At 39.3% G+C, this 18,407-nt stretch overlaps 1 protein-coding gene across 3 annotated transcripts in view; it reads right to left on the bottom strand.

Annotated features, from left to right (window-relative positions):
• Nucleotides 1-18,407, bottom strand: part of PIP5K1B (phosphatidylinositol-4-phosphate 5-kinase type 1 beta) — a 327,449-nt gene that overhangs the window by 260,587 nt on the left and 48,455 nt on the right. The window contains exon 1 of one of the 3 annotated variants that reach the window (XM_022573557.3): nt 6,891-8,243. The exons of the other annotated variants lie outside the window; for them this stretch is intronic. The gene's annotated coding sequence lies outside the window, so the exon portion shown is untranslated. Of the gene's footprint in view, nt 1-6,890; nt 8,244-18,407 lie in introns of those variants that run through there. 3 annotated transcript variants of the gene reach the window in all.

Genomic DNA, 18,407 nt, shown 5'->3' with positions numbered 1-18,407 from the left:
CTGATTCTAAGCGCTCCTTACTTTGACAATTCCTTTTCTCATATCAAGAATATCATTATTAGTTACAGGGCCCTCCAGCCCATGCAGGTAGGCTACCCGAACAAACCATTATGTGAACCAAGACGTTTAAGTCCTAAGTTTCCATTCTTTTTAAACCATCTGCTTATACACACTTGACAGAGTTAAAATGCTCAGGGCTGAGGATTCTAAGCAGTATTTAATATATTGAGTTACTGCTTCGTCTCAAAGGAATAAAAGATAAATGAAAGAAAAGAGCAACCATAAGATGCAATTCAGCCTGTTGCAAAAATAATACCAGAGGCAGGTCTAGATCTTCCCTAAGTCAATTCACCCTTCTGGTTTCACTCCGGGTATGAATTAAATTCCACACTTAGGAGTAAGTCATAAAATCAAACATCTACTCATTAAACTTTATTGTGATTAATATTTTATTTTTTCAAACTAACAGGTAGTTTCCTTTTAATTCCTAGGAGCAATTTTTTTTAACTCAACATTTTATTTTTGAGATTCAACATAATGTTGCTGTATAGTATTCTACCCTTTAAATGTACCACAATTTATTTATCCATTCAAACAGTAGTGGAAGTTTGCACCGTTTACAGTTTGGGGCTACAGCAAATAGGAGTTCTATAAACATCTAGGAGCAATTTTTGACTATTAAACCCCCAAGCATATAAAAAGGCAGATATCCACCTCTGAATCCATATTGAATGAATGTGAAATACAAAAATATGTGTACATGTATAATCTGAGATGAGCTGGAAAATGTCTCCATATCCCACATTAATATCACCTATCTAGAATAAAAATATTGCAGAGGAAAAGTGTACTTTCAAAGCATAGGAGCTCAGGAGTGTTAACTGGTACAACAACTTAGGGAAAATGTTTGGCAGTACATCATACTGCCTACTAAAAGAAAATATATGCATGTTCTATGATTAAGAAATTCCACTTTGGGGTATATATCCAAGAGAAATGAGTACTTATGTCTACTGAAAGCCATGTACAAGAATGTTCCTTGCATTATTATTCATAATAGCCCCAAACTGGAAACCCAAATGTCCATGAACAGGTCAAAAGGGTGCACACATTATACAATGGAATTCTTTACTCAACAAGATGGATGAGTTACAGTACAATGTTGAATGAAAGAAATCAAACACATAAGAGTGCATACTCTTTGACTACCTCTTTATGTGGTTCGAGAACAGCCAAAAGCAATCGATGGAGGTAGCAGCCAAAATAGTGGTTACCCTTGGGACTACTAACTGGGAGGGACACAAGGAAATGTTCCACATCCTGTTCTGGGTGCTGTTGACACAGGCATCAACATATGTAAAAAATTATTAAATAAGTACTTAACATGTATACACTTTATTGCATATCAAGTTTGTCCTCAAAATGTTATCGATACAGAGAAAAACAGAATGGGAACTTGGAATGTAAATGGAGGACAAAACAGAATAAGAATGTACTTTAGTTGGGATGAAGATATTTTGTTCAAACGCTAACCACGAGTCTAACTCTAAACTCGAACGCTAAGCTTCCAAACCTCTCCGACACACATTATCAGGGGAAGAATAGCTAGTTGGCCTTGACAGGACAAAGAAAGCAGACAGAAACACACACATACGCCCTTCAAGCTGCCTTTCACTGGGGCCCTAAACACCAATAGACTCCAGGAGCCTCACACAAACACTGGACACTTGTCTGAGGCCAGTTACAGATCACCAACAGAACGATCCGTTCTCCTTGGCCCTGTTCCCAAAGAGCCCTCAAAGTTACTTATTTCTATGAAGGCATGAAAGAGGAAATGAAGCCCATTTCATAGCCTTTGACTTTCTCAACTGCAATCCGGGTATTCTGTTCAGTCGGTTCTGCAGTATCCTCCTGAGCATAATTCATGAAATGAAACAGAGTTAAAGTAACATCAGAGGAACTCAGCGGGGCCTGTTATTACATATGGAAGGAATGAGAATTGTGTTTGAGGACGCAACTTTGGCCGCAGGGAACTTACTTTGTTATCATAATGAAAGAAAAATAGTAGATGATCTCAGAAACTGTTATCAACCATTTACTGTACACTTACTGAGAGCCAGTAAGTACAGAGACTCTTCCTAGCATCTACCCTCGAGGTTGCTTAATCTAATCCTTAAAACTTTAAAGCAGCAGCAAGGATTAGAAGATCAAAGCACAAAGCTTACTAAGGGGCTTTTGACCCGCTCATCTTTCATTTTCGGTAACTGCTAAAAGCCATCACGCCACTTGCATGGAGCTACAGTCTTTATAGGGAAGAAGTAAAAAGGCAGAAAGGGGGCCTCAAAGGCCTGATAGAGGGGCCTTAAACAGCCTAGGTCCTCACCAAAGTTCAAGCAAACAAATATATGTGAATTGTAGTTATTTTGTTCAATTTTTTTTCAAGGGAGAATATCAGGGAAGATATTAAAAATAGCCATCCAGCCCCCACTCTCTACTTTAAGTCCTTCGACTAAAGTAGAACAATGAGTTGGTATCATTTTTTGATCCTCGCCAATTTTATACATTTTAGGCAGTACCCATTTTTTAGTGCCTTCTCTTTGGCATTAAACTTCTCCTAGGCCATAAACCAAGGTTATGATTGTTGTCCTTTACTGTTTTCATGTTTCTCTCTACCTGTCTGCTATCTTTCCCTTAAAAGATTAACCCATCTGGCAAGCAAGAAAAAAGAACTGATGTCTTTACGGATAATGTATAAAGTTAACTTTGAAACATGCAAAAGCTGCAAATCTAGTTGGATTATATACTTGGGTCTTCCAGTTGGATGTCTGGGAAACTTCTAAAAGGGCTCAACATATTAGTGCCAGTAGGACTATAGCAAAAAAAAAAAAAAAAGGTACCAAACCTGCAGTCAGACAATCATACTTCCAGCACAGTGACCTTGGACAAGTCTGTCAACTTCTCTGGGCTTGCTTTTCTCATTTATGAAGTGGGGACACAACCTCTTTGTTGTAAAGATCAAACGAGCTATGTCCGTAACAGGCCTTGCAAATGGTAAAGGCCCTATACAAACAGGCTTCTCTCAATGAAAATACTTAGTGCTATGATCGCAAAATGACCCTGCCTACTCTTCCCCTACTCTCATCAAAAAGCTTCCTTTGTTTTCTTGCTTTTAGTTTGATTCTGTGAAATAAAATTCTCTCCCCGCCTTCTTCCCTAAGACAATTAGTAATTTTTAGAGACACACAGTTTCTGTGGTCTAAGAAGTATGAACTGAAAAGTTCATGTGCAATTAGGTGGACAATTTCTAAGAAGGAGAAATAAGAAAAAACACATTTCTAAGAATTTCACTCTCTGAGTCTGCCTGAGAAGAGATGGACCCCACAGGGTGGAGAGGCCATCAGGAACTAAAAATGTGGCTAGATCAGTGAATCCTATTCCCCGCAGCAAGTCATTTGTCTGTCCCCAACAGCAGCAGCTACCCTCCCTGATCGCGCTGAACTTTTCAACTGGGACTAATCCCAGAGGCTTATTCTCATTTATTCATTTTAAACCCTGTTTTGAATTCTGCTGTCGTGCTACTGTCTTTCCTGGCATATAATGAACTGCGCAGACACACATTTGGCTGAGCCTGATAAACAAGATGAACCCAGCCACTCTCAGACAAAATCGGAAGAGGAAAGGGGAAGAGACCAGAAAAAGATTCAAGAAGTTTCAAGAGATGCATTCCTCGAGATGCACACCCTTCTCTCCAGGTAGCTGACTCCTTGTAGGTATGTTTTGAAGATCACGTCAAATGATCTTAAGAAGTTTGAAGCTGCTGCCCCAGACCTAAAGATTCATAAACTACATGCTTTAGGGAAATGTTTTTGGCTTTAGAGGATGACAGCTGCATAGCCAAGAGTCACCTAACCTCTAAGACGCTTGAAGAAAGTGGATTCTATGACTGAGAGAGAGGGCAGTTTCTAATGTGTTCTTTTCCTTTCACCCAGCTATACTTTAAGCTAATATGTATTGTGGAGGGGTGCTCTATTTCCTCCTACCTCATACTTACTAATGTATAAACTGAATGCAACCGTAATTCAGCATCTGTATGCCTTTTCCACCTGCAGCTCAACTTGTTGGTAGGAAATGAAGTTTTACCACCCATGGAGTTCTATCATCTGAAAGTTCCACTTATTAGGAAGTGGTACAGTTTTTTCTTCTTCACTCTCCACTTGAAAACTCAAAGTCTAAAAGAGGAGACTTCTTCAGCCCTTATGGTTGTGACACTTTTACCAGACAATGTCGTCATCATTATCACCATCATCATACAATAGTAGTTTACATTTACTGAGGGCATATGTGCCAGGTACCCTTCTAAGTACTGTGTGCATATGAACTCATTTAATCCCTACACCATTTCTAGGATTATGACCCTCATTTTATAGATGTGGGAAAGGAGGAACAGAGAGTTTAACGTAGGGGCCTGAGATGACATAACCAGTTAAGGGGTAGAGGAATTTAAGCCCAGGGGTCTGGCTTTCAGAGGCTCACAGCTCATGTAACACAAGTGGATTCCTCAAACCTGCCATGTTCATGGTGCTCCAGGCTATTTTGAAAGAATGATGGTGGACTTGACATGTACAGGATAATCATTCTGCTTATCAGACAGACAGATGAGGGAATCCATGTAATTGCATGGGCTTATAGACACTAGCGAGGTTACAAAATTCAGCAATTAATAAATGCCCTACTTGCCCCAAAGCAGTCCCAAAAACGAATGCAAAGTGTTAGAACCACAGAATGTCAGCTCTGAAAGGAGCTTTAGAAATCACCTACACTAACCTTTATCAGCAAGGAATTAGGTTCAGAGAGAGCCAGTGATTTCTTCAAGGTCAAAAAGGCATCCAGCACAGAGGCAAGACCTTTTATTTAAGTCATAGAAATTGCTTCCTCATGTTTGCTCTCTGGGGTTCCCCTTTCACTTTCACCTCTTTCTCTAAACAACAGCATCCACTTCCATGGTTTCAACTATGACCAATGTGCTGACGTCTCTCAGATTCATGTCCCTAAGTAGGGCTGACCTATCTCTAGACTGTAATATATAACTACCTACTAGACAATTCCACTCTACTTTTCACAGGTCCTTCAAACTTGTCTGTGAACAAGCTCACTTCTCCCTACCCCAGATCCACTCTTCTTCTGAGAATGAATTACACAATAATCTCTCCAGACAGCCACAGCAAAGCTGCACAGATTCTAGATCTCTCCACCCCTTCATGTCTTCCATCTAAACCATCACTAAATCTCTTCAATTTTACTTGCTTAATGTCTGATAGCCTCCCCTTTCTTTCTGGCCTCTATTACTAAAGCATTCTGTCTGCCCCCAACTACAACAGCTACAACGAGTCTTGGGCATGTGAGGATGGCTCCAATCCTACCCAATTTGCATAAGTGCTGCCAGGATGAATTTTCTGAAATAATCTCATCACAAGAGCAGACAGACAGGCTACAGAGAGGAAGACAGACTGAAAAGAAGGAAGGAGGGTGGGAGGGAGGAAGGAAGAGGCTAACCCTAATATCTGCCCAAATTGCTCTAAAGCTCTACTCCCTTTGAATGGAAAGTACTACAACACAGTATTTAAGAAATCATGCTCTGAAGTCAGAGAATCTGGGTTTAAATCTTGACTGTGTAACTGACACAGGTGTGGCTTGGGGGTCAAGTTACTTCCCCTCCTTGAGACTCAAGTTTCCTCATCGAAAAATGAGGATAATAGTCCCTCTATCAAATGACTGTTGTGAACATTAATTGAGGTAATACACACGAAACTCTTAGAACACAGCCAGACATGAGATTTCTCAAAACAGATCCTAGAACCATAACCAGTACATCTTATTTAACCAGACTGTTGCCTCACTTCTCTTTCCTAGGCACCAACCACCTAGCCAGCTCTTCCTGCAATATGTACTGAGTGCCGCATCTACATGCAGTTCAGTTTGGAGACTGAACAAATACTGGTGAGAAAGCTTCTCTGCTAGAACTCTGAGATTTCAAAATCCTTCAAACCACAAAACACTCAAAATCTGTTACAATGAAGGCTCTGTAGCAGGTATTATAAACATGAAAAAGACCCCAGGGAAGTTGAGAATCCAGGAAGGAGGTAAGCAGCACATTATTAACCATACAATAAGCTAGTTCTCATATCCTCAGCCTTAAGTGAGCATCGGGATCATCTGCGGAATTTTTAAAACAAACACAACAGAGCCCCAGTACAGAGATTCTCACTTAATAGGCCCGGGACCTGGTATTGCCATTTTTATTAAAAAAAAATATTCTCCAAGTGAATCTGCTGTACTCCGAAGGTTGGAAACTCCTGGAATGAAAAGCATCTCTACTGCTCACAAGTACTTATTAAAATATTAACATTTTAGAAGAGCCTGTGCTCCACAACAAGAGGCCACGATAGTGAGAGGCCCGCGTACCGCAATGAAGAGTGGCCCCCACTTGCCGCAACTGGGGAAAGCCCTCGCACAGAAACGAAGACCCAACACAGCAAAAATAAATCAAAATAAATTAATAAACTCCTACCCCCAACACCTAAGAAAAATATATATATTAACATTTTAGAAGATGAGGAGATTGCTTTCAGCTGATTGAGGGGAATAACAGAAAGTCTATGAAGAATTCTTGTAAACAGGATCCCCAGGGAGTCTGTTCTAACCTGCCCAATTTGGAGCATGAGAAGCCATCTTCCAATAATAAAACTAGCTGAGTGAAACCTTCATGAGAGAATTTTGGTTTTTCTGTTACCTGGACTCCTTCCTATCCCCGTTTTGACCTGGAGAGGACAGGACCTCAGCAAGATGGCCAAAGGCTGAGAAAGAGGCTTTTTGCCTGCAGCAGGCCTTACCGAAGGAGGGGAGAAGAGCTGAAATGAAGTTGGAGGCTCTGTCAATCACATTGGAGGTACCAGCAGCAAACCGTGATTTAAAATGACACTTGTCGGGCTTCCCTGGTGGTGCAGTGGTTGGGAGTCCGCCTGCCGATGCAGGGGACACGGGTTTGTGCCCCGGTCCCGGAGGATCCCACATGCCGCTGAGCGGCTGGGCCCGTGAGCCATGGCCGCTGAGCCTGCGCGTCCGGAGCCTGTTTTCCGCAACGCAACGGGAGAGGCCACAACAGCGAGAGGCCTGCGTACCGCAAAAAAAATAAAATAAATAAAATAAAATGACACTTGTCAAATGTGGCAGAAATGCTCAAGGATTTGGTTTTGTTTGCAGGGAGGGAGGATGATGTCTGGGAGATACCTGGGGATCTTAGGGAGAGGCAGAGGGAGAGAGATAGAAACAGAGGGAGGGAGTGTGCAGGAATTGGGAGGAGCTGCACCTTAGGTGGGTGATAAGAAACTGGAGGAAGCCAGTAGACTATGCTCTGAAAAATGTGGTTGATTCAAACTGAGAAAACATTTTTCAAGTTCTGACGGGGTGCCAGGTGCTTCCGCATAGACTCAGAGGAAAGCAAACAATAAAACATCACCATGACGGGTCATGGAAGGGTTCTTAAGGACAGGATTTTCTTACTTTTTTTCTTTCCAGAGAAGTGACTAGTGGTAAGAGAAATACTAATGATAGGAAAGGAAAGATAATTGGGACAGAAAGTCCTGGAGTGAGTGGAGGAAATGGAATTGGGGGCACAAGCAACAGGTTATAAATATTTATTTAAAGTCTATAAAAATAACCTTTAGCTTTAGAGAAGTCAAATCTGGGGGAATTACATCACTCTTTTCTTCATCAATAGCTAGTTACAGTTTCAGAGGGCTGCTTACATTTGATCTACTCCATCACTGACAACATGACAACATGAAAACTTCCACTTTTCTTCAGCAAAAATGAAGGGAAAATGCAATTAATGCTAGTGCTTTTATTACACTTAGCAGTTCTGGAAGCCGGATATAGACTATAAGCTAGAAAAAACCCACAGCCTAGGCTTCCCTGGTGGCGCAGTGGTTGGGAGTCCATCTGCTAGTGCAGGGGACACGGGTTTGAGCCCTGGTCCGGGAAGATCCCACATGCGGCAGAGCAACTGGACCTGGGCGCCACAGCTGCTGAGCTTGTGCTCTAGGGCCCGTGAGCTACAACTACTGAGCCCGCGTGCCACAACTACTGAAGCCCGTGTGCCTAGAGCTTGTGCTCTGCAACAAGAGAAGCCACTGCAATGAGATACTGCAATGAGAAGCCTGTGCACCTCAAGGAAGAATGGCCCCCACTCGCCGCAATTAGAGAAAGCCCGCGTGCAGCAACGAAGACCCAACGCAGCCAAAAATAAAATAAAATAATTTTTTAAATGTATATAATGTTTTAAAATAAGATGAGGGAACTAGGGATATATTATTGGGTTTGAAGAAGTTGTGCATTTAATGAAGCAAATATTTAATTTCTTCAAATGCTTCCACCACTTTTCCCAATAGTGTGACTAAGTCAACTGTCTACACGTGTGCCCAGTATCTCGCTTCAGTTTATTATCAACAACTGAAATGCTTCCGAGGGCAGGCAGACAGAGGAGTGATAGCACTACAAGAAAGAGCATTTGCACTCAGCAGACTGGAGAGCTGGGGGGCATCTAAAGGAGACAGACAGCCACTGTGCAATTCTAGCCAACTGTTGCCCTTTGCAGAAAAAGGTGTCATTCAATGCTGAAGCTTCTAATTTTTCAAGAGAGGCTGAGCATTCAGATTTTCAAAACCAGGGATTCTCACAATCTGTACATGTTAAATTACAAAAAAATAGAAAAGCTAATTAACACACTGGGTGGGCCTGATCAAAAGGGTATAAACGCTGGTTTAGGCTCTGAGGCACCAGCTCATGACCTCTGAAAACCCATTCTTTTCTCTCATTTTTTTTTTTTTAAAAACATCTTTATTGGAGTGTAATTGCTTTACAATGGTGTGTTAGTTTCTGCTTTATAACAAAGTGAATCAGTTATACATATACATATGTTCCCATCTCTCTTCCCTCTTGCGTCTCCCTCCCTCCCACCCTCCCTATCCCACCCCTCTAGGTGGTCACAAAGCACCGAGCTGATCTCCCTGTGCTATGCGGCTGCTTCCCACTAGCTATCTATTGGTAGTGTATATATGTCCATGCCACTCTAGTCTCAGCCCTCTTTCCCCAGGACTGTCATTCCTGGTCTGCTGCGTGATGACCCCTCCTTCCACAATATCCTTTGTCATTTTTCTTTATACTCAACCTAGTCTCTGGCCACAGGCTAAGAGGACAGCAGCCATGTCTTAGAAGTAAAGGGATACCCTGTAGTACTTGACCTGGGGCCTGGTGCACGTCAGGAACATGAGAATGATGGTGGGTGATACCTTTGAAACCTCTCCTAGTGGATGATGGATGCATCCAGTTTTTCCTTTTCTTCCCACTTCTACCCCTACCAGCACCAGTTATAACCAGCCCTGTGTCTTACCGACTTCTCTGTTTTTAATAAATTTCCAGTTGATTCTCTTCTTTCTAGGTACGTACTTCAAATATCTACAAATAATAAGTTCCACTTCAGTGTTTATATCTATTACTACTTTCTCTTGTCTCCTGGCTGGTACTTTCTGAGTCAGGTTTATAATTTCAATGAAAATGAGCATTCTTATCATGCATTTGACTTAAATGGGAATGCTTCTTGTGTTTCACAAAATATCATGCTGCTTTGTCATGAGGCTATGTGGTATTTAAAATAAAGCAACAAAAGTAACATATCCTTATTCTAATTTTACTAAGTTTAAATTTTTTCTTTATAATCCAGAATGTGTGTTGGATATTTTTTCTGTTACCAAAGACTGATTTTATTTATTCTTATGAAGTTAAGTTTATTGACATATAATTTACATGCAATAAAATTCACCTTTATAAAGAATACGGTTCAGTGAGTTGTGACGAATGTATATAGTCACGTAACCATTGCCACAATCAATATATCACTGGATGTTAAATTTTAGCAAAGCATTTTTGTCACCTGTTAAGATGACAATATAGATTTTTCTTTTTTGATCTAATATGGAGCCCAGCTTCTCCAATACTGAACCAAGCTCACATTCCTGTGATGTGCCCCACTTGACCATGTATTTATTTAATGTACTGCTAAATTCTATTTGATGGTATTTTATTGAAGGGTTTTGCATCGATATTCATAAGCCGGATTGATCTTCGGTGTGTGTGAGCATACACATGTACATGTTCACACACACTATCTTTGTGAAGTTCTGATATAAAGATCATTTTGGAATAAAAAAAACTTGGAAGTTTGCCTTTTGCTCTTTGCTTAGAAAAAGCTGTAACAGTAATGTGAACATTCATCCAGGTTTACATGCGAAAGCTCCAGTTTACATCACTTGTCCCAAGTAAAACTCCCTTTAATAAATTATATGGTCACCCTACTTAATATCCTTGAATGTTGGAAGAATTTACTGAGGCCAGCTGGACCTTGCACTTTGAATTTAGAAAGCATCCTCTGATAACTTTTTCATTTCTTCCATGGCTATTGATTTAAGCTCTCTCTCCTGGGAGCCACTTTGAAACAGTAAAATTTCCTAGAAATATACTTCATCTATCTATCTCCATGGAATTTCACAAAGTACCTTACAATATTTTTTGGTTATTTCTTCTTTTTGGTCTTTAATTTTGTTGACTTTTACTTTCTCTGGTGATAAGAGAACAAAAGACATACTTGTTCACCGTACAAAATTTTAAAAATAAAAACACAAACAAAATTTAAAAAATAAAAACACATACAAAGTTAAAAATTACCCATTACTCAGAAATGATTACTGTCGACACTGTCATGTGGAACATTTCAGACTTTTGGCTGCCTACAAACCTACCTTCCTACCTACACACAGCGTTTATTAATCAGTCTCTTCCTTGTTATATGGTGTGACCATCTCTTCCATATCAATAAATACATATTTACATCTTCAATTTCAATGGCGGTGAAGCACGATTATACCATGACTTTCCTATTTAAATTCCTGACAATAGGGGATAGGTAGATGGGTTATTTTTTAAAAACTATTTTTAACGATGCTGCATTGAACGTTAACTAACATCTTTGCATGCTCCTCCAGTTATACTGGTAGGACAGATTATTAAAAGTAGAAGTGCTAGTCAAACATAGATATATTTAAAAACAATTTTTTGCTTATAAAAAGTCTATATTTCTTATACTAAAAAAATCAGCAAAGTAAATATTTCCTGCAATCCATTCTCCAGTGATACTTCTGTTCACATTTTGTTAGGGGTATAGCCACCAAGCCTTAGCGTATACTTTTTTATAAACCATAAATGAGACCATATTATACATACTAATTTGTAACTTACTTTCCATATTATGCCATCTTTTCCCGCACAGCATCATTCTGTACAGCTATAAGATATTCAATGGATAAAGGAACCATAATTTGATTAACTACTGATGTAAATGTGAGATGTTTCCGATTTTTGCTACTATAAACAATGCTACAATGAATATCACTGTCTTTAGTTTTGGCTCCATTGTTCAATTATTTCCTCAGGCTAAATTCCCAGAGGTGGAACTGCTAGATCAAAGGATTTTTACTTCAAGGCTTCTGATGAACACAAGACCCTTGAGAAATCTGCATCAATCAGCATTCCCAACAGAGTCTGAGTGCTTGCTCTCCACATGCACCTCAACCTCAACACTTTTGTTCTTAAACTTAGGCTTAGATAACAAAAACTGGCACTTAGGTTTGCTGTTTTTCGCATTCTTTTTTTTTTTTTCAACTTTTTGGCCTCGCCCTGCAGCATGTGGGATCTTAGTTCCCCATCCAGGGATTGAAGCCGCGCCCCCTGCATTGGAAGGGCAGTCTTAACCACTGGACCACCAGGGAAATCCCTGTTTTTTGCATTTTAAAAATTATTAATAAATTGGGTATTTTTTTTCATGTACTTTTTGGCTCTTCACAAGTTACCAAATCACTTTATATGATCTAGTATCTATCTATAAACAGAACAGCCATAATAAATCATATTTATTTCTTAAAATCTTCAGTCCTATTTTGGAGAAATAAAAAAAAAAAAAAGAAAAACATGCCTTGCATTTTTAGAAATAGCTCTGGGTGCTCTTGTTGGAATTTTGCTCTAAGTTTATTCCAAGTAAGGGAGAGCAACCATTTTCTCCATGTTGCATTAGCATGAACAGGTACCAGAACATTATAAAATTCAGTGTAGCACGGGTACACACCCAACTTTCCAGTATAGCATAAGCATTTTAATAGATATTTCATTATAATACAGTCTCATCTCTAACTGCTCCATGGAACAGACCGCTAAAATACTAGAGGCAGGCTAGTTTCATCACATTGTCAACATCTGTAATGTTTGAAGCATTAAAAATAAGGAGTGCAATCTTTCTCAGAGCTTTCATTTTTTTCAGGGCTTTCATTTTTAAATAAGCACCCATTATGAACAATTGTGACTGATTTCCTTTGGAGCAATAACATAGTGAACATTCGCTTTTTTTTTTTTTAAACAGTTAAGAACAAATAACCTGCGAGTGAATTCAAGATAATGAGCAGTGATTGTAGCATTCCATCAAAGCATTTTTGTTTAAATGCTTAAAAACAAGATTCAGAATACATGTTCCAAAAGGCAGCAAATTTAGATGGGCCTTCTCCACTTTTTCTTAAACTCTAGTTTTATTTTAAAATGCACACGTCAAATGTGTGAAATGCTTCAGTGTTTTTAAATAACTATCATTAAAGAAATCAAGGTAATTATAAATTGAAACATAAAATCAATTTGGGGGGGAAACACTGATGCTTATGTTTACATCAAGAGATCACATAATAAAGGTGAGGGCAAGAAAAGGTTTACTTTATCAGTCTTTTTACCATTATTATTTTTTGTTTTGATAAAGTATTGCCTAATCTGTCTGACCTTGCAACGCTTGATATAACGTATAAAGCAACACTCTAGCATTAAATGAAAATCCAGTAAAAAAAAAAAAAAAAGTTTATATTCCTAAAGCATTCAGTAGAAAGATACTAACATTCTAAGGTCCTTCAACAGTACTTTGATAAAAGAATTACTAGACAAATATAGCAACTTTGGGAAACAAATCTTATCCTCCCAACTCATTCATTGAGCTATAGGCCCCCAAATATAACAGATTCTAAAATCTAGTATAAGAGATGATTAAAGCAATAGGTTAGGAAAATAAGATGACACTAAGAAATGGAAAGGCCATTTTATGGAATTAATAGTACTGTGAATTCACCCGCAATGGATGGTCTTAACCGAGTACATATTCCCGGAAATAACCCACCACTTAGCTCCTGAATGCAATGAAAAAATGACCACTGTGGAGACTGTTTATTGTTGAGATTAGTATCATCAAAAAGCAACCAAGTTTAAAGAGAGTCAAGATAAACCGAAACATCATGACATCTCCTGACAGCGTGCTGAAACAAAGGTGATGATTTAAAAAAAAAAAAAAAAATCAGGGGAGGAATATGTCCCCAAAAAGGGATATCTATAAAGGGAGAGAGAAGAGAAAATCAGTGTCTCTGGTGTCTCCAGAGAGATGGTGCCCTGAACCAAATGCTCTGAGATTTCTCATTTGTCTGGCAGGCATGGCGTTAAGTGAGTAAGGCTGATCCACTGGGCTGGCATCGTCCGCTGAAACCAGCCCTTCAAAGCATTCATCTGCATTTGCTTCAAATCCTCGTCCTTACTTATGAGACCATTTGATGTTAACACAGGAGCTCAAGAAAGTTTACCAGCTCGTGGGAAGAAAATACACCACCTCATTGCCACAACTGTCACGGCACGCTGAGAGGTTTCCATTTTGAGTATGAATTGATCAAAGTGTCGTTTTTCTTCATCAGTCTCTCTGATGATTTTGAGTAGTAAGAATCGAATCACCAGGGTCTAATCAGCCTCGCAAAATAAATTTTTTTTTAAAAAATCAACAATTTCCCCAACAATTTCTGATGTTGAAACTCCTCAGCATGGGCTATGCAGACCTTTCCTACTTTTTCAACCTCACGTAATATGATTGTGATCAACATCAACAGCTGACATTTGTTAAGTGTTTTTTTTAATATCTAAGGCCCTGTTCTAAGCATTTTACTTATGAGATCTTACTAATAAAACCCCACAAGGTAAGCGAGCGTTGTTTTCTTTGTTTTACTAAATGGGGAACTAAGGCACAGAAAGGTTAAATGCTTTGCGTCATCACGTTCCCACATGAATCTCACACTTCAGTCATACTGAAATATTTGCAGGTCTTGCAAACGCCATATGCTTTTGCACACGATTGGCTTTGCCCAAAAAACCATTCCACTTTTTCTTGTCTGACCATTTCCTATTGATTCTTCAAGACTCAGTTTAGGCAGGGCCTCCTCTGAGAAACCTTTCTAGATACCCTGACTTCCCTAAGATAAGTTAGATGCTCCCTCTTCTGCACTCCTATTACCAATATGTATCCACTCACACCTAACATGGGGATTGTAAGAGTCTGTATGCAAATCTGTCCCCCACTGGGCTACAGGCTCTCTCACGGGCAATATCAGGGTCACTGAATAAGGCCTCATAGTCTTTCACCGCACAAATCCAGGGGGTGCCATTCATAGACTACAGAATGATGTAAATGGTAACTCCTGGGGTTGTACGATATGGCAGCTCTGAAGGACAGTATCCCCATTGCCTTCCAAAGAATTTGGCACGTTGCTAAGTGACTGAATGGCCGGGACAGAGCTCACAATAAATGTGAAATGGTGCTTAACCATTGAGGTCTCCCAACCAGTTCATTACCCTACAAACCAACACTTCACAGGGTAAAGCCTAAACAACACTGTCAACCGAAAGATAAGTGCTAGTTTGCACACTCAGAAAACCCCTGCCTTGTCTCTTCTACATCAGTTTCTTGTACATTTTCTCTAAATGCTAACAGTGAATTTAGATTTCCCTCTAAGCTTTTGATAATGGCATAATTAATCTGCAAATAAATGTGGCATTTTCACCAGAGACGCAAATAATCGTAGTGAGAGCCAGATATAAAAATCTACCCAAAAGAGTGGACTGAAATACAAATTAAGACAGTCCAATTTTTCTATTTAATGAGCACGTTCACAAAGACAGCATGATTCTAAATTCAGAAAACCAACATTCCACAACTTCCAACCACCTGCTCAGCAGAGAGAAAAAATTACACACTGAACTTTGGCAAACATTTATGATACCTTTGATTAGAGGTTAAAAAAAAAGCTTAGGCAATACATTCTTATTATCTTTAGAAGGACACAGTTTCTGTCTTTCCATGGGTGGGAACATGGTCCTTGGTCAAAGAACCTTCTACACACAATTAGCTTTAAGAAACAGCTGGAGACTGAGGCAGGCTTCACTGAAGAGAAATTCTTTAGTCATTTGAGGTCACTATTTAGCCCTAATTCCCACAGTTGACTCCTACCTTCTATTGGCTGACTGTGCCTAACTCGGAGTGGGAAGAAGGGACAGAGAGACAAAAACGACTTGCTCTGAAATTATTCATATAAACTATGAAACCTCAGAGACTTGACAATGTGGTAGGCAGAAAAATGCTCCCCCAAAGATGTCTAAGTCCTAATCCTCCAAGCCTGTAACTATGTTGTGACTGTGGCATGGGGGGGAATAAAGTTGCAGGTGGAATTAAGGTTGCTAATCAGCTGACCTTAAAATAAGGGGCCTTTAAAGGAAAGAGAGAGACTGAACCGGGGATTGTTGGCTTTGATGGTAGAAGGAGGTCATGGGCCAAGGACTGCTGCTGGCCTCAACAATCTGAAAGACGCCAAGATAACAGATTCTTCCCTGGAGCCTCCAGAAAGAACGCAGCCCTGCTGACACCTTAACTTTAGTCCAGTGAGACCAATTTGGGGCTTCTGACCTTCATAACGAAAATAATAAATCTGTGTTGTTTTAAGCTGCTAAATCTGTAGGAATTTGTAACAGTAGCAACAGGAAAGGAATACAGGGAATTTCACCTGAGAGAAGAGATACATGATTTCTGTAAGTTCTACAGCAGGTGACCATTTATTCCCCCCAAGGAGAGCCAAGAGCTCCTGCAGACGACCAGATCTGATGTGGCCCTTCCCATCTCTGCCCTAACTTAAGCCTTATCATGAAACAGAACACTTCACACCCATCTATTTCACAGAAATGGTCTGAAATACAGTCAAGTTGGTGTGGCGTTTTGAGGCTCTGTGCATACAAGATTTATAACATTTTATGAGTGCCAGAGGGACCTCAGAGAAGAACATCTGGTCCATTCCCCATAATTAATTTATAAATGATGACATCCAGGCCAGAAGGCCGCGGGTAGCACTATTCTCCAGGTTACACAGCTAGTTAATCACAAAGCCATACACGTTCTCTCTCGTTCTCCCTCTCTCTCCAATTCTCTTTCACTGCCCTATGCTACTAGTAACTAAAATTAAATGCTGGGCATACAACTAAAATGGCACTTGAGCTTTTACTTGCTTAGTTACATAAGAGGTACATTTTAAATTTTATTTCATTTTAATTTTTTTAAAAACCTGATGTTTCTGTTACTGGGAAACTTTTAGGTATGTTTGGAACAACCTGGGAATGTGAGTCTACTTTTTCAACTGTAAAGCTTCCGAAATCTAAATACAGATCAAGTATTTCTGATGAAAATCCAGTGTCTGAATGTGCTGTTAAGTGTAAAATACACACTGGATTTAGAAGATCCACTCTGAAGAAAAAATATAAAATGTATCCTTAATTTTTCATATGATTCAATGTTGAAATGATAGTATTTTTGATATATTAGGTTAAATGTGGCTACTATAAAATTTTAAATTACACATGTGGCTCTCATATTCCTAACAGACAGTGATGTTCTAAAGGAATAGATTGAGATACACATTTATTTTAATTTGATACTCTACAAAATGGAAACAGCAAAAATACCAGGCATTTGTTTGATGCAAGGAAGAAATTATAGAGGGAACACATGACAGAAGAATACACATCTATATGACCAGAATCCTCAAACTTTGTAACAAGGTCACAGATAAAAGTTTTTTCTAATTTTATTTTTAATCAATTGGAATACAAGGATGATTCGAACAAAAATTACCCTTCTTAAAACATCCCTTGTTTGTTAGTTGGCTCTTAATTTACAGATAACCTTGTAAAACAAAATTGTAAACTAAGAAGGAGCACACAGACTGCATAGCAGTTATTATACATTTTTAGAAATCTATTTTTTCTACAAATGTGTCAAGCTGACAAAATGAGAATACAAGCAATTCACAAATACTTTGAATTGCCAATCCAAGCTCTCCCTATTTTCAGTCTTGGTAATGGATTAGCTATAAGTTTTTTAGAACTAGTATTACAGCACAGAGAAAGAAATGCTGATCTATCAGACAGGGGTCTTAAAAAATGTTTATGTAAAAATATCACATGGCCAAAGGCCCTACAGAAATCCCTGGAATTTGGCCTTAGGAGTAAACCAATCTATCCGAATTCCTTCTTCAGGGGATTCTTTATGCACAACAGGAGTGAGTCTACCCTGGAAATATCCCCGTGTGCCAGACGACTGACCAAAGAAGTCACGGCAGTCTACACTGCCGCTCAGAGGAGGCCAGCTTCCAGAGGACACCCGGTTGCTCAGAGAAAAGGAGTATTTTGTTTTGACCCTAAGCCTCCCAGAGGTCACGCAGGATAATCTCAGCTTTGTTTTCCAGGCATTCTGAGGACCTGGGTCAGTGATTGTTTGAGGACCGTGGTGGACCTTGCTGAACTCATCCTGGGATTCATCCTCAGGGCTCTGGCCATCTGTAAGCCTGCTCAGATCACCTCATTCTCCATTCCCACAGTCCAAACAGTCCAGCTTTCATACTTAAAAGCTCCACCACCAGGCAAAAAACACATGATTAAAACATTTTAGATAAAAGGACAATATACAATCCATATATGCAGTGTGATTGTAATTACATGAACACAGGAGAAAACAACTGCAAATGCCAACAGTGGTTAACTCTACTGGAAGGATTATATTGCTTATACTTTTCAATATTTTCCACATTTTGGTGGGGGGAAACTTGTATTACTCATACAGGCCAATTTTCCTTTTTACTTTATTTTTATTTTTGGTACAGGGGAGTGTTAACAAATAAAAAGGGTCCATATTCCTAAGGTACTTGAAAATATCTTGAGTTAGCATGCTCCTTTGATATTAGCACCTAATACATTTTATAAACTGCTTGTAACATCATTAAGCAGAGGTATATTTGTAAGTGTACTTTCAAAGTGCTCCCCTGCTAATCCAAAAAACAGGATCACTACTAAAAAGTGGATCTTTTAGGAAAGTAGTCTCCAAAGTAAGATACAATAAACCTAAAACATTTCTT

The sequence above is a fragment of the Delphinapterus leucas genome, chromosome 6 (assembly GCF_059928025.1).
Source record: "Delphinapterus leucas isolate spDelLeu-1000000601 "Yukka" chromosome 6, BTC_Dleu_Yukka2, whole genome shotgun sequence".
NCBI lineage: Eukaryota > Metazoa > Chordata > Mammalia > Artiodactyla > Monodontidae > Delphinapterus > Delphinapterus leucas.
Note: the sequence above shows the minus strand (reverse complement) of the source record. Positions and strands in the feature narration are given on the sequence as shown.